Below are 14,908 nucleotides of genomic sequence, written 5' to 3'. Positions count from 1 at the left end.
GACCAGACCAAGATATTTAATAGTCGAATTTACTGCGATACGAACCCCTCCAACCACAATGTGTGAACCTGCCGGTGGACCCCGCCGAGCCCCATGGAAGCAAATGGCCTCGGATTTATTAAGAGCCACCTCCAGCCCCAGACGCCGGATCCTTGACACGACTTGCGCAACACCTGCCGTCGCCAGTAGCGCAGCGTCTCGATAACTCTTCCCACGTGCCGATACCAGCGTATCATCCGCATAGCACGTGACTACAACACCGTGAAGAAGAGCACCACGAAGTACCCAGTCATACCCGATGTTCCACAGGAGCGGTCCCAGGACCGATCCCTGTGGAACACCGGTCGATACCTCTCGCCGACCCCATCTTTGAGCACCCGGGTAGATGATTGCCCTCTCCGATAGATAGGCCTCGACTGTGTGGCGGAGGTAGGCAGGCACTCCATGATACCGGAGTGCCTCCTTGATACAGCTCCAGGGCAAGGTGTTGAACGCATTGGCGATGTCTAAAGACACCGCCAAGACCACCTCCCCCCGAGACACAGCTTCATTCGCCAAGGTCTTTACTTGCATAATGGCATCTACAGTCGAACGCCCTTGACGAAAACCAAACTGGTTGTCTGCCAAATCTGGCCCTTCTGATGACAGGTGTTTGACGAGGCGGTCAGTGATGATCCGCTCGAACAACTTGCCTACCTCGTCCAGCAGTACGATGGGCCGATAGGCAGACGGAGAGTCAGCCGGGCGTCCTGCTTTCCTGATCAAAACCAACTTTCCGGATTTCCATTGCTGTGGAAACCGTCCCTGTTCCAGGCATGCGCTCATCAGACTTCGCAGTCGAGGGGCGAGTGCCTCCATTGCCAGAACCCATGCCCGACCAGGAATTCCGTCGGGCCCCGGGGCGGTATTTTTGGCCTTGAGTCGAAGCACTGCCGTTCTTAATTCGACCTGGGTAACCTCGGGCACTTCGTCGCCACTTTCGCTGACTCTTACGGTGGGCGCCGCCGGCGGAACCATAGTTGGTGGAATGTGAACTTCTCCTGCCGGAAAAAGGGCACTCACAATATTTTGCAGTAGTTCCGGCCGCAAACTCTGGGTTAATGGAGGCGCCCAAGGGCGAAGTTTACCCCGTACAGCGAGGTATGGGCGTCCCCACGGGTCCCGATTTAGTGCAGCAAGCTGCTGCTTGTGGGCCTCGGCCTTGGCCCGCACAATGGCAATTTTGAGTGTCTTTTTTGCCGCCCTATAGGCATCATAAAGATCCGCCTCGACGATATCCGCGTCCGGTGCGCGGCGCCGTCTCCGCCGATACCTGGCATACTGACGCCTCGCCGCCATGCAGGCAGCACGAAGGTGCTCAATGTCTTGAGACCACCAATACACTTGTGTACGCGCGGGCAGCGTGCGATGTCGAGGCATCGCCGCGTCGCAAATGTGTGTCATCGCCGTCTGGAACCACTGCGCTTCTGCGTTAATGTCAGAAGGCCTATCTGGTGCAGACACCCAAGCTTGAACGATTGCGGCTTCACGGAGCAGTTCACGTTTGAGCTTCTTTAGCGCCCACCGTGGACCAACCTCAATGGGAGCCACTGGACCTGGGCCGGGCGAGGTCTGCGCAGAGACGTCAAATCGGATGTAGCGATGATCTGATAGAGTCTCTACCTCCTCCAGAACTCGCCAATTCTGAACTCGACGTGCAACAGCAGGGGTAGCAAACGTGAGATCTACTATCGATCCCCCCCGCATTCGCACGCACGTGTTAATGGAACCCCTGTTGAGTAGGGTTAACCCATTCTCAATGGCCCACTCCTCGACCTCTTCACCTCGAGCGTTGGTTGTTGGTGATCCCCAAGCCACTGATTTGGCATTAAAATCACCAAGGACTAATACTGGACGAGGATGATTACGACAGATGATAATGCCCAACTCGGATAAGAAACTCTCGAATTCAGCGAGAGGTTTATTCGGAGAGAAGTAAATACCAACAACCACTATCTCTCCAAACAACGCCGCGACATATCCTCGTCCCTTAACGATTTCTTCAAATGTCGGGGAACCCGCTGCGGTCCGCGAGATTAACGTCACCAGGCCATCTACGTCGCAAATCCAGTCGTCCCTGTCTGGTACAAACCACGGCTCAGCGACCACCGCAAGATTTATCGACCACTGCGCCATGCTCTGAATCAGCAGATCTTGAGCCCGAGCGCAGTGGTTTATATTAGTTTGAAGGACGTGCAGAGCCATTACTGACAATCCATGTTTTGCGTCCTCTCCGCAGGCTGCCTAACTGCAGCAACAGCAGGTTGGGTTGAGGCAGAGGGCCCACCCTTCTTTTTCCCCCTCTTCTTGACAGTTTCAGCGCATGTTTTACTGTCGACGCGATGGTTTGCCGGTCTGCCCACCACTTCGCACTTGGGGCAGTGCGGTGGTGCGTCACAGGTACTGGCTTTGTGACCAGGCTTTCCGCAGTGGTAGCACAGATCACCAACATTGACGCTGTGTGTGCATTTAACGCCTACGTGTCCCTCTTCTAGACATCTATAACATCGGCTAGGCCTAGGCTCAAGAAACTTGACTTGAGCCGAAACCCACCCCACTAGTATCTTTTGTCCAGAGGTTAATTTCTTTGCCGCAGCAACCGGGCAAGACACCACAACTGAACGCATTCCCCTACGACCCTGAGACATTTCCCCTAACTTAATTTGGTCTGTGGAGCATTCTCCGTATCGTGCAACTGCATCCCGTACTTCATCGGAGGTCACCGAGTCGTCTAGACCCGACAATCGCACATTTACGCTAATGCTGGGCCTAGAGACTTTGATGTCATCAGATTGGAAGGCCGTGCGAAGCTTTTCTGCGAGAGCATCAGCTTTAGAGCCACTGGAAGCTCCTGGAATTTGTAACAGGCGAGCACCTGTGGCTGTTTCGCGGAAGCGGACGCCGTCTATTCCCAGCTCCTCAAGTTTTATGCTACTCTTTGCCATAGTTAGGACAGAGGCATGAGAGAGTCCCTTTTCCTCCGCTCCGGGCTGCAGTGTGATCATCACCGCTGTAGAGCGCGGAAGACGCAGCCTCCGCTTTTTGGCCTGCGTAGCCTGCACTGCAACTTTTTGTGCCTTCTTATTAGCCTTTTTGGCTTTCTGCTTGGCCCCTACAGTCTCCCAACCATCATTATTCTGCTGTGAAGTCGCTAGAGCCGCAGTTGTGGCCTCAAGACCAGAATTTTTCTTCTTCTTTTTTTTCTTTTTCTTCTGCTTGGTTGCAGCGGCAACTTGAGGAGACGGTGTTTCTTTCGCCGTCACCAACACATCCTCCTCAGTTTTAGCTCCATTAAGCTCAGGACTTGCCTCCGTCACTACTGCCTTTGCTGCTTTCGCTGCGTAAGTTGGCAGTGGTGTTGATGCCCGTGGCATTACCTTGTCTGCTCCCAGCGGTGGCCGTAGTAGTCTGCCCTCAATGACAGAAAAGCGAGACGCAAGGCTCGATATCTCCGTTCTGAGGAGTCGAATAGCCTTTGTCTCCTCAGATGAAGATAGACGCGCTGGTGGTGGAGGTCCAGCTTCATCTTTTCTCTGATTGAAGAGCTCTTTGCGAAGCTCTCCAAGCTCTTTCAACAGTTCCGCCATTTGTGCTTCTAAGCGAGCGTTTGCAGCCTCTAGGCGAGTGTTCGCTGCCTCAAGGCGTCTGACTTCTTCACTTGAGGTGCGCTGTAACAACTCCTGGGCAACCTCGGTTATAGAAGCCGCTGCCTCTTTAAGGGCCTTCTGTGATGTCCCCTTTAGGCCCTTAGATAGTTTTGCAACTTCCTTAATGGCGCCTACAGCATTTTGAATCCGGCCGTCTAGTTGCCGGGCAGGTAGGTCCTCAACTTCTATTACAGAAGAAAGTGAAGACTCGGAAAGCCTTGAGACCCGGCCGGTGTTAGCCTTCCGAGTTTTTTCAACAACAGCTGCTTCCTCTTTTTCCGCAGCTTTTTTAGCAGCTGCCAACTCCTTCCTCGCCTTTGCTAAGCCAACGTATTTGCCTGTCGTCGGCGGGCGTCCCCTGCCCCTCTTTGAGGTAATATTTGACCTAACAGTCGAAACCGCTTGATCACCTTCTCCGTCACCGCTAGAGCCTGTTTCTGACTCTGACTGAGACTCCCTTCTCGGCCTCTTGAGCCACCTCGAAATATCGGGGCGACTCTCATCCATCTCCACTGATTAAATAGAAGCCAAAGTGTCAGCATCTGACACCATGGCTATCTCCTCCACTCTCTCCTCCTCTATTCTCTCCTTCTCTACGTCATTTTTATTGTTATTGTTTTTTAAATCTTCCATACTGTTCCCACGAGTAGTAAGGAAATAAAAGTCCATCTGAGCAGAGCCTTATACTCAGATAAGCCTATATACAACCGGGTGCGGCAGGTGCCCGGAGGTTGAAGTGCTCGCGGCCTGGTTTTTTCCCCAACCGACCATTCACCCCTCACCACACTTCTGAGCTTAGGTTGTAGGGATAGGGACCGGGCAATTAAGCCAAGCCCCGACGACGGCGGCATTAGACATGCCTCCGCCCCGCTATCCAGCCACCCTGGCTTAGCGAGACCCGTCGCTATTTGCACCTCCGAGGAGGAGCAAACGTTCGCCGCACCAGTGCGCCTGCACTGGCACGACGTTCGGGCCGAACGGTGATCTGTGTCAGATCTGCCCACTAATGCCATAACATAAGTAAACCCGTCGCCCCTTGAGTAAGTGCCAGATCTAAATGCACTGTACTTTAACAAGTACCTGCAATAGATTTGCACGACTCCATGATTTTTTAGAGAGGTTTTCTTCCTCGTGACCTATTCTTGCCACATGAGCAGAGCTGGGCCTCCGTCCCTCTCAATGAGGATTACGGATTGTCCGACGGTGACAAATATCACGATGACGAGCCATAAATGACTAGTCAACAACGCCGCACTGAATCGCGTCCCCACCATGGGGAGCGATACGCCGTCTGGTTTTGGTCCGTGCCAGATTGATACCGGTACCGCGCATATCTGCGCGGCATTCCCCTATCCGCCACCTGGGGACACGCCCGATAGGAGACCAGAAACTCCCTCGGGAGCATAGAGCAACCCAATTATCAGCACCTAACTATCACTGTTAGGAATTGCATTAAAAAAATTAGATACATTATTAAAATCTGTTTTTAATTATTTTTTATATAGTTAGTAATTAGACAACATAATAATTACTTATAATCTAATAATACTTTTATCTGTATAAGTCGAGCAAAAAAAAAGCGTCACGGCCGTACCATCCTTTTCTCGAAACCATTCAGGCCAATTTCGACCGCCTATAACTTCGTTGTGGATAAATCAAGAAGCCTGAATTTTCAGATACTAAGCAGGCATTGTACAAACATGGTATATTTGAATTTTCATTAAATTTTAACCATTACTTTAAGAATTATAACACGTCAAAGTTTCGAAATTTTGTCACTGACTGACAGATCATCAAAAGTATAAGGCACTTCTAACAGGCATAGAAGCTTAAATTTTTTGCATAAAATTAGTAGTTAGTACATCAAGGGAAAAATCAAATATTTTGTAAATTCAGTCCAGTTTTTTAGATACATCAACTGCATCAATAACTTTGTAATCCTAAATGTATGGGATTACAAAGTTATTTATATAGTTACAATTTCATCACACCAATAACTTTGTTAACCCATATAAATGTATGAGATTACAAAGTTATTGATGCAGTTACATTTTATTGTTTAATGGAATAATTGAATCTACAAAAAGAAAGAAGATACCATCAAAAACATTCTGTAAAAAAATCCAACTCTCGCACCTCATCAGTTTATGTACCGTAAAAAAATGTGAGATCCATGTAATATGAAGTCGGTTATTTTATTTAGTCCCTACTTAAGAGACCTTGTGTCTAAAGTTATCATGTAAATTGTTATCATATCAATATTACATTAATTTTACGTTTTAAATAAAATACACAATACTATATCTATATACCTACTTTTGTTGACATTTCTCGTATTAAATTGTTTAGTCTATTTCATGGCAACGAATTACGATGGTTTATTGCACGATTACGTACGATGGCCCAGTCAATCTCATTTTTAACACCTTTTCGTTCAGATATTTTTTCAGTAATCAAAATGTCTTGTAATTTGACTGGTGTTAGTAAATATTGTTGACTATCAAGATATACAAATTGCGCACTACTAAGACAATCTCCAGTAATATTATAAGTTATAACATTGTTTATTTGTTATAGAAGTTATCGTAGCTTGCATACCATCTACAAAATTCTTCTGCTAATATTACTGGCAATAAAATAAAAAATAAGATGAGAAAAAATAAATAAAAAGAAATAAGAAGAGATGATGAAATTCTAGGGAAACCAATTTATCAGCATGCTTCTGACCCAATTATCAGCACCATGCTAACATTTGGATTTTGATGGTATAAACTACTTTTACAAAACAAAATTAATTCTTTGCATAAAATAAACATAATTTACATAAAAAAATATGAAATTTGTATTTATGTACTTTTTTCCATTTATCATCACCAGTGCTGATAATTTAGAATTTACAAAATATTCGATCCATTTATCAGCACTACGTATTTTACCAATTAATCACCAGAACCTCAAATTCTACTCTTCAGATTATCATAAAAAAATATCTCAAATATCAGTGAAATCGATAGTTTCAATATTAAATTTGTAAAAGATACGATATATCGTATAATGTAAACACGTGTCCTTACCGGCGATCACAAGAAACAGGCAAAAACAGAAGAAACTGCAGGACACAAATGTTTGTTTACACAATTTCCGCCAATTTGAGGTCTCAAAGTATAATTTTCCCAATAGCAGGATTCCAAAAACATGTATTTATTTATTTATAAGTGTGGAAACCCAAATTACTAAGTGTAAACCTTAGAATTGGTCGATTTATTCAGAGTGCTGATAATTTGGTGCAGTGCTAGCAATTGGGTAGTTGCCCCTAGTCCCAATTCAAATAAACCAATCTTATCTTCGATTACAATTATTCATAGGTTTACAAGCTGATAGTAACAAGAACTTAAGTATAATGACTTCAGAATCTTATGAATTTCAATATCTTGTGGAAGTTGTCACGACTTGTGTAAGTATTCAGACGGATGGACGTGTTTCAATAGTTCGCGACGACTGATTGCGATCTTGTCTAGGTACGTCTTTGAATTTATGTATAGGTAAGTAAATAGTAGGAGAACTATTCCTCTTTACTATGTAGGTACGTTTTGTAATGGAGAAATGAACGTTCTTCTGAAGTCTGATTATAGTTTTTAATAAGAATTAAGTAGGTACATAAACAAAAAAAAATCTAGAAATACAAAAATATAGGTATATTCTACGGTACCGTTTCTTAAAGACTTATATTGTGGTTGTATGACCTATCAGCTACCTTCGTTAGATTTCACACGTTCTACTCGGTTCCTATTGATTGTAGCGTGATGTTTTATAACTTATCGATCTTACTCGATAAATGCACTATCTTAACACAAAAAGAATTATTCAAATCGGACCAGTAGTTCCGGAGATTGGGGAGTTCAAAGAAACAAACTCTTGCCGAAAATTGGGTATTTAGCTAACCATCCATCCATTCATCTTATCTACGATAATGACAACCAATTTTCATATAAATACCAAAAATAAAAGAAAAATAGCTTGACTCCTTTATTCCAAACAATAAAGCGAGTGAATTAGAAACATTCCAGCACTCGACAATTGGACGCAAAGTAAAAATATATTATTCAACATGGACTACTGTAGAACAGATGAAACTTTGTACAAAATGTGTAGTAGCTATGTAAGTGTGTATGTATACTATGTATGAAGATTTTGTATGTAGCATAATTAAATTGAGTCGTGTTTCTTTGTGATCCGTTGTACTCGTATTGTTGTTACATGTACAAAGAGACGTTCCTACTGGTTTCTGTGTATGAGAGATAATAATGTAGGATGTACTTTTAAAAATAATGTCTTTTGAATATCTGTCTGTCCTTTGGTCGGGTGTATGATTGTCGGTACGCAGTAGAGCGTTGGTATTTTATTCAATTGCCAATCTATATATTAATACGTGATGCAAAAACTTGATGTTCCTTTTTACGAAAATTGCGCGGACGTAGGAACATAAAATTTGGTACACTTATAGTTTATGTGTAGGAGAAGTACAGAACGCTAATATTTTTCAATAATAATGCTTATAAAGTACATTAAATCAATAAATAAAACATTACACACACATGCATAGTATCTGATCGTATCTGACAAAACGTCAAAATTGACAGACATTGCGATGATATTCTCACGTCTCATATGAAAAGAGGTTTTTCATTGAAGGAGGTTTAGTTATTCATGATGCGTTATAAAAGAGTTTGTTTGAGTTTGAGTTAAATAAAAATTATCCTTGAACGTATGTCAAGTGGTATTGTAAATTAAATCGTATATGGTCGAATTTCGGCCACTAGGCGACCACTAGTATAGATAATTACATGATTTTTGTTAATTAAATGAAATAGATTCTGGCATTCCTAATCTTCTCAATCCCCGATTCCCCTACCTTACAATTCTGAACCCCCATAAGGCCAACGGCAGGCAACGCACTTGTAATACCTCAGGTGTTTCAGGTGATTGCTTACCATCAGGTGCATCGTATGCCCGTTTGGCTCATACTTTAAAAATAAATTAGGTAAGAAATATTTTGACGTATTATTAAAGAAAGAGTAATCGTTAATTGTAATTTGAACAAAGGTTTTTTATTCATACTTACAGAATTAAAAATTGACCAGTTAGAATTCTTGGAACAGAAAAGCCATTCCATAGACGTTTCACAAACTAAAAAATAACAATGTAACAATACTAAAAACCTTTTCTTAACGCCTTGGTAAACAAACAAGGGTACCAACAAGAAAGTCACAACAACATTAATTGTGAAATGTTTTAAAGGAAATTAAAAAGGAACGAGAAAAATCTTTAAACTTTGATTTTTAGAACAATTTGTTTGTAACCTTGGGCTGAGAGAAGACAAAAAGACTCCAAACTAAAGACAGTGATTGTTCAAACCCGTGAAGAGAACAACTGATTTTATTTTTATAATTGATGGGTCGACTTTTGCCCGCTATCTCGCCTGGTGGTAAGTGATGATGCGGCCTACGATGCAGCATGTCTGCGCACTAGCAACCTATTCACTCTGGTTCCCGACAATCAGGTTATACCCATCAGGAAACACAAACTCCGACAAAGAATTCTACTCCTTAGCAGTTCGCCCAAGGAAGCTTGAAGCGAAGCGCTTCGTGCGAGTGGGTGGGATACCGTATCTATGTATTTAGCAACTTTTTATGTTCAACCCAAAATGTTGTAATAACTCAGAACTCTATACGCTTAGCGTTTGCCATCTGAACTTAAGCCTATTTAACACATTGAACATCGTGGTGGTCACCGGTGACTGACGTTAACGGAGGATTTGCCGTCTACAGTTTTCTATTGGCAGTTAAAGACTTAAAAACCGGCTTTCTTTTCCGGATCATAGATCAGACTAGGTCTTTTGCTGGGGTCAATAACTAGTAAAAAATTGAATGAAGCATATCCCTACCTCTCCTTTTGAAAGTCAACAAAATAAACAGTTCTAAGATATCACTCAGCTATGTACGTCATTGCGACAGTCTCAACTCCGTGGGTTAACGTCCTTACATATAAATAAAGAGAATTCCTATCCAGTATATTAGATTGTGCCCCTGTATCCACCTGTCGGGAGCTTATTTAATTAAGAAATGTTTTCGTTGGGCTACGAAGGACAATGTTGATCTCTAATATTGTATTTGTGTATAATATTGCCAGTGTAATCTTGGTTTTGTTTGGTACTAATGTTTTTTGTTGGGCATTTGGTTTGTTTTATTCTGGGTTTGTATGAAATAATAATTCACGTTTAGGCTGCTTTTCTACCAGAGATGTGCTATGTTACGGTAATGTGGATGAGTTTGGCTTGAAAAGCACCCTTATCTTTGGTGAAAAGGAACCCTTAGTGAGTGAATGATTTTAAAAACTATTTATCTAAGTTTGAGTATTATAACTAACTATTCTATATTTTATTTTTATAACGATTGTGTTCACAGTAGTGAGATGTTCTGTAGTAAAATGAAAAACTGATTATCCAAAACATAGGTAGCGTATCAACCAATTTTGTGACACACCCACGCATGTTTCTCAAAACCCAAAACGTTTTCTCTGCAAAAAAAAGAGTACACACAAAACATGCACTTGAATAATTCATAGAAGCTCCAAAAGGAACCCTATTTTCGTTCCAGAATGTTCTAAATTGACGTCATTCTACCCAAAAATATACACGAGACGAACTTTTGACATGCATACGTGAACGTTGCACGTCCGAATGTTGTCGAACTGTTCCGTGAGTAGCACCCGTTACATGCACGAAGCGGCTCGGAATATAAAATAAGACTTGACCAATACTTCGTCATCTCACATTCATATATTTCGAGTTTTTAAGATGTTATGACGTTCATTTGTTGATTTTGAAACATTTGGAGATATTTCTTTTTTTAAGACACAAGTGAAAATCAGGCTGTGGTCCTTAGGTTAGGCTAAGTACGTAGAGCAGTGTGGCGCATGTGGTGTCCACAGTGCCTCCGAGCTCCTGACTCCTCTTTGCATCTTGAGGTAGGCCACGGTACTCGGTGGGTGCCTGGCCGCCATGAGTTGGGGGCTGCGGAAGAATTTCGTTTCCCGCACCCTCGTACCCAAGTGTGAGATCGGACACCGAGGTTTTAGTCAGTAAGAGTCTGACAGTCCCTTTTGTTCTCCCCAAACAAAATAAGTATATAGAGCAGTGGGTTTTCTACTAGTTATGGGTTTCCTACACCCCAATAGTCACACTCTAGAATAAATAGTCTAGAATGATCCCTAATCCATGACCACCTCAGTTTTACCACATCAGGAATGTAATGTTACATTCGACTTAAAATACAAAGAACACGATTCAGAATTATACGTATACAAAATCAACAAGTTTTAAGAAATGCCTACATATATATCAGTTCACTATACACAGTAGATTTCCACGTACAATACCTATACACGTAGGTTTACGAAAGGAGAACTCGTTGCACAACCATGTAATCTAATGGATTACGTATGTACCGACAAATGTCGAAGCCCAGTACAGGCCGATTCACGGACATGATCGTATTGTGATGATCGAAATTGCCCGTAGGTTCTACTGGGCAAAGAATTTTCTTAAATAAAAATCATTTTGTCGTCGAGAGCAGAATGTGCATAATTATAATAATATTTTCTTAGTGTTTTATGGAATTTTTTGGGGATATTTAATAATTTTATTGAAAATTGCTCTTTGGTGTTCTCAAAAATGAAAAAAATATATCAAAATCTGTTTTTTTACAATATTATTCGGGACAAGTATACAAATCGTGAAGTAAGAACAAAAATCCTTACAGTTTTTACTTTTAAAACAGTTCAAGATTCGATCTAAACCATCTCTCCAACCGCAAACCAACACACACTTCTATCTTTTACACGAAATTAAATTTCACCGCACTCCAAAACATTTGGTCCTACAAGGAGACTCCCGACTCCCGACTGCATAGAGATTTGTATCTCTGCCAATGAATTCACTAACTTCATAGTCCCAATACCCCATTTACTTTGGCAACTTTCCAAGAATAAGACATTGATTGCATGTATTGACTCATATTGCAACTATATTTCTTGCTTTATTAAATTTTGGTGGCACAAATGAGACAGGTAAAGACTCGAGGACTGAGTTTTATTGAATACTTTGTTCCGTGTTGGATTTTATGAAGATTCCTTCAAGCTTACCGGAGGGAAATTGTGGTTCATATCATATTATATTTGATATTGATATATGCTGGTATTGCGTGGTTTTGCTCAATTTTTATTATAAGTATTACTTTCGAAAAGTTCCAAAATGCACAGTACCAGTAATGCCATGTCTACAATTTAGCGTACTTTTAAGATCTGTAGAAATCGGGTGTCTTCATAGCTGCTTCTGAACATAGGTAAACCAAACGTAAAGTATTGGTATACGTAACATATTCTTGAATTTTTGTTACAAACAATCGTGATTTCACCGCAAACTTGGAACATTTTTTAAAAAATCTCGTGTGTTAACAAATATTTATGTAAACTATGTCATTTCTTTATTTAGCGCGTAGATTTATTTCTATTGAGCGTCTTAATTACAATTAACTAGGAAAAATATTGGAAGAATGATGATGAAGACAATCGAAAAAATCTCATGTATTCATAAAAAAATGTGTAAAGTATACCTATCACTTGTTTATTTAGCGTGTAGAATAAATGATTTTTCATTCTTTCTTTCTATTGAGCGTTTCGATTGCAATTAACTAGGAAAAATATTAAATAAAAGATGACAAAATAATCATCACACTTAAAAACATCATCTATCACCAAACTAAGTCTTTCTTTTAAAAACACCCTCTTCCCTTACAAACAGTACCAAAATCTTTCAAAGTACAACTCGAGAGTCTATTAATTCCTATCCGTTTGTGTAAGAGTCACGTATCATTCTTTACTACGGAGAAACGTGCCGCAAGATAGCAAGCATTATTGATACCGTTCCAACTGAACTAAGTACTAATTCAAGCACTAACGCTTCTTTAGTCAGTTCGCTTCGGTTCAGAGATTTTACAAACTTCTTCAAAGTGCTAAAGCAATTTGCTTTTTAATTATCTCTCTTTTAAATTTTTAAAGGATTTGCTATTGCTATTGGTTCTTGCAACTAATGACTTTATTTGATACGAGGTCCAACGGATATTTCTATAGTTACAACGTCACGCCTTTTTATCCCTGAAGAGGTAGGCAGAGGTGCACATTAGGGCACGTAATGCCGCTATACAATGTATACCCACTTTTCACCGTTTGTTATAAGTCCCATATAATAGGGATGAACCTGCATAATGCCTTATACTGAGCTCAATTCCAAACTCCGTGCTACTACTGAGACATTTTCGAAAACCCGAAAAATGTCCATTAATATTTTTTAAATAGTTAGTTACAACGAATATTAACGTAATTGGCTGGTTTCAATTTTCCGTTTTCGAAATTTTCTGTAACAGCTGAGTTACAAATAACAATAATCATACAACATTACTAATCTTGTGTAAACTGTTGTCACACTTAATTTTATAAATGTGAAAGTTTGTTTTAATGTTTGGTTATTTGTCCGCCAATCAAAACTACGGAACGGATTTTGATGAAATGCGGTATACAGACACGGTATGAGGTGCCTTGGGCAATAGGATACTTTTTATCTTTCAGAAACGCGGGAAGCAGATAGCAGAAACAAGTTGATACATATATAAAAATAAATAGAACTGGAAATGTTGTGCTACAGGCAAATTTGTGCCTATCTTTGGTACGAATAACAAACAAAATGTCATGTTATCTTATTGGTTGCTTCATAACCAAATTGCATATCAATTTTAATAGGCTCCTCTCACAAGTTATTCTATTTTACGAGCCTATAGTAATTACCTCTGAAAAGAGTCCAAGATTCCTCCTCTATCGATAGGAAAAATAAAGTACACGTTGGGAAATAGTTGGGCCGATTGCCAAGAGTTCGATATGAGATGTACCTACTTGGTAGATGTCCATCCTTATAAGGCAATTGGCGTTAAGCAATATACGACCTTTTACGAAATGGAAATTGGGTAAAAGGATAGATGGTATTGGTATTGTTGTTCGAAGAAGAGCTGTCTGTAATTCTGTATTGGCTTGTTTTGTTTTCGCTTGATAGTTGATTAGTCTTCGGTAACTATTTACTTGTAACATTTTTCAGAATCAATTTTATTTACTTACACCTTGATAGGGCTAATTGAATTTTAAAGATCACGTAGGGTCGTTGCAAAGAAATTGTTTAATCTTGAGTGATTATCCCACAGAAAGAAAAAACATTTGAATAATACTAAATATTATTCAAAAGTTGTTCTTTCTTTCAACTGTTCACTAAAAATCAGGAGTATCTTTAGAGATTAAGAAAATCCCAAAATTTTTTTCAACAACAACAGAAAACTAGTTACAATACAAGCCAATAAAACCAAAAGTAACTTCGCATTTAATTTAAGAAAAAATACACCAAAGAATATAGTCCAAACTAAAACCACTCATAATACGAACGGACATGTTCACTCCGATTTACATACTCGTACAACAAACGCTGTAAAAAGACCAACAGCAGAAAAGTTAAAAATTTTAAACTAACGTGAAGTGACAGTAACAAAACGGGTGAAAAAAGCAAACGGGGGCTTCACACACCACCATAGAAGTTTCTCGAACAATGCATGTCACTCGTAGTTGTTAAAAATTAAAATATACGTACAGCTAGCTGCGTACAAGTGTACTAATCTACTCGTGAATTTTGTTACGAATTGGACCAAATTTTTGGGAAATTGAATTAGGTTTGTGAACAATGGTAATTTGGTACTTCTGGTGTTTTGGTGATACAGAATCATGTTTGTTATAGCCTTATACAGTGGGGTACCTTACCTACTACTACTTACTACACACTTTTATCTTATACTTTTCAGGGGGTAAATTAACCAGTGACTTCTCCCGCCTTGGGCGAGGCGAGAGGGAGTATGTTGATACTCCCACTCGACTGCTCCTCCCTCTTACTGACTAAAAAACACCCCGTTCCTACTCTTGTTTCTCGAACCGGAACCTCGGTAACCCGCTAGGTAATCCGTAGTACCTCATTAATCTGAATTATATATTTAAAACTCAAATCCTGCGACTAACCGTTCTTATAACAAATACAACTGTAACTATAAACATGAGCGAATTACACTTCACTACAC

The sequence above is a fragment of the Spodoptera frugiperda genome, chromosome 29 (genome assembly GCF_023101765.2).
Source record: "Spodoptera frugiperda isolate SF20-4 chromosome 29, AGI-APGP_CSIRO_Sfru_2.0, whole genome shotgun sequence".
Lineage (NCBI taxonomy): Eukaryota > Metazoa > Arthropoda > Insecta > Lepidoptera > Noctuidae > Spodoptera > Spodoptera frugiperda.
The sequence above is the reverse complement of the archived record's forward strand: the minus strand, read 5'-3'. Positions refer to the sequence as shown.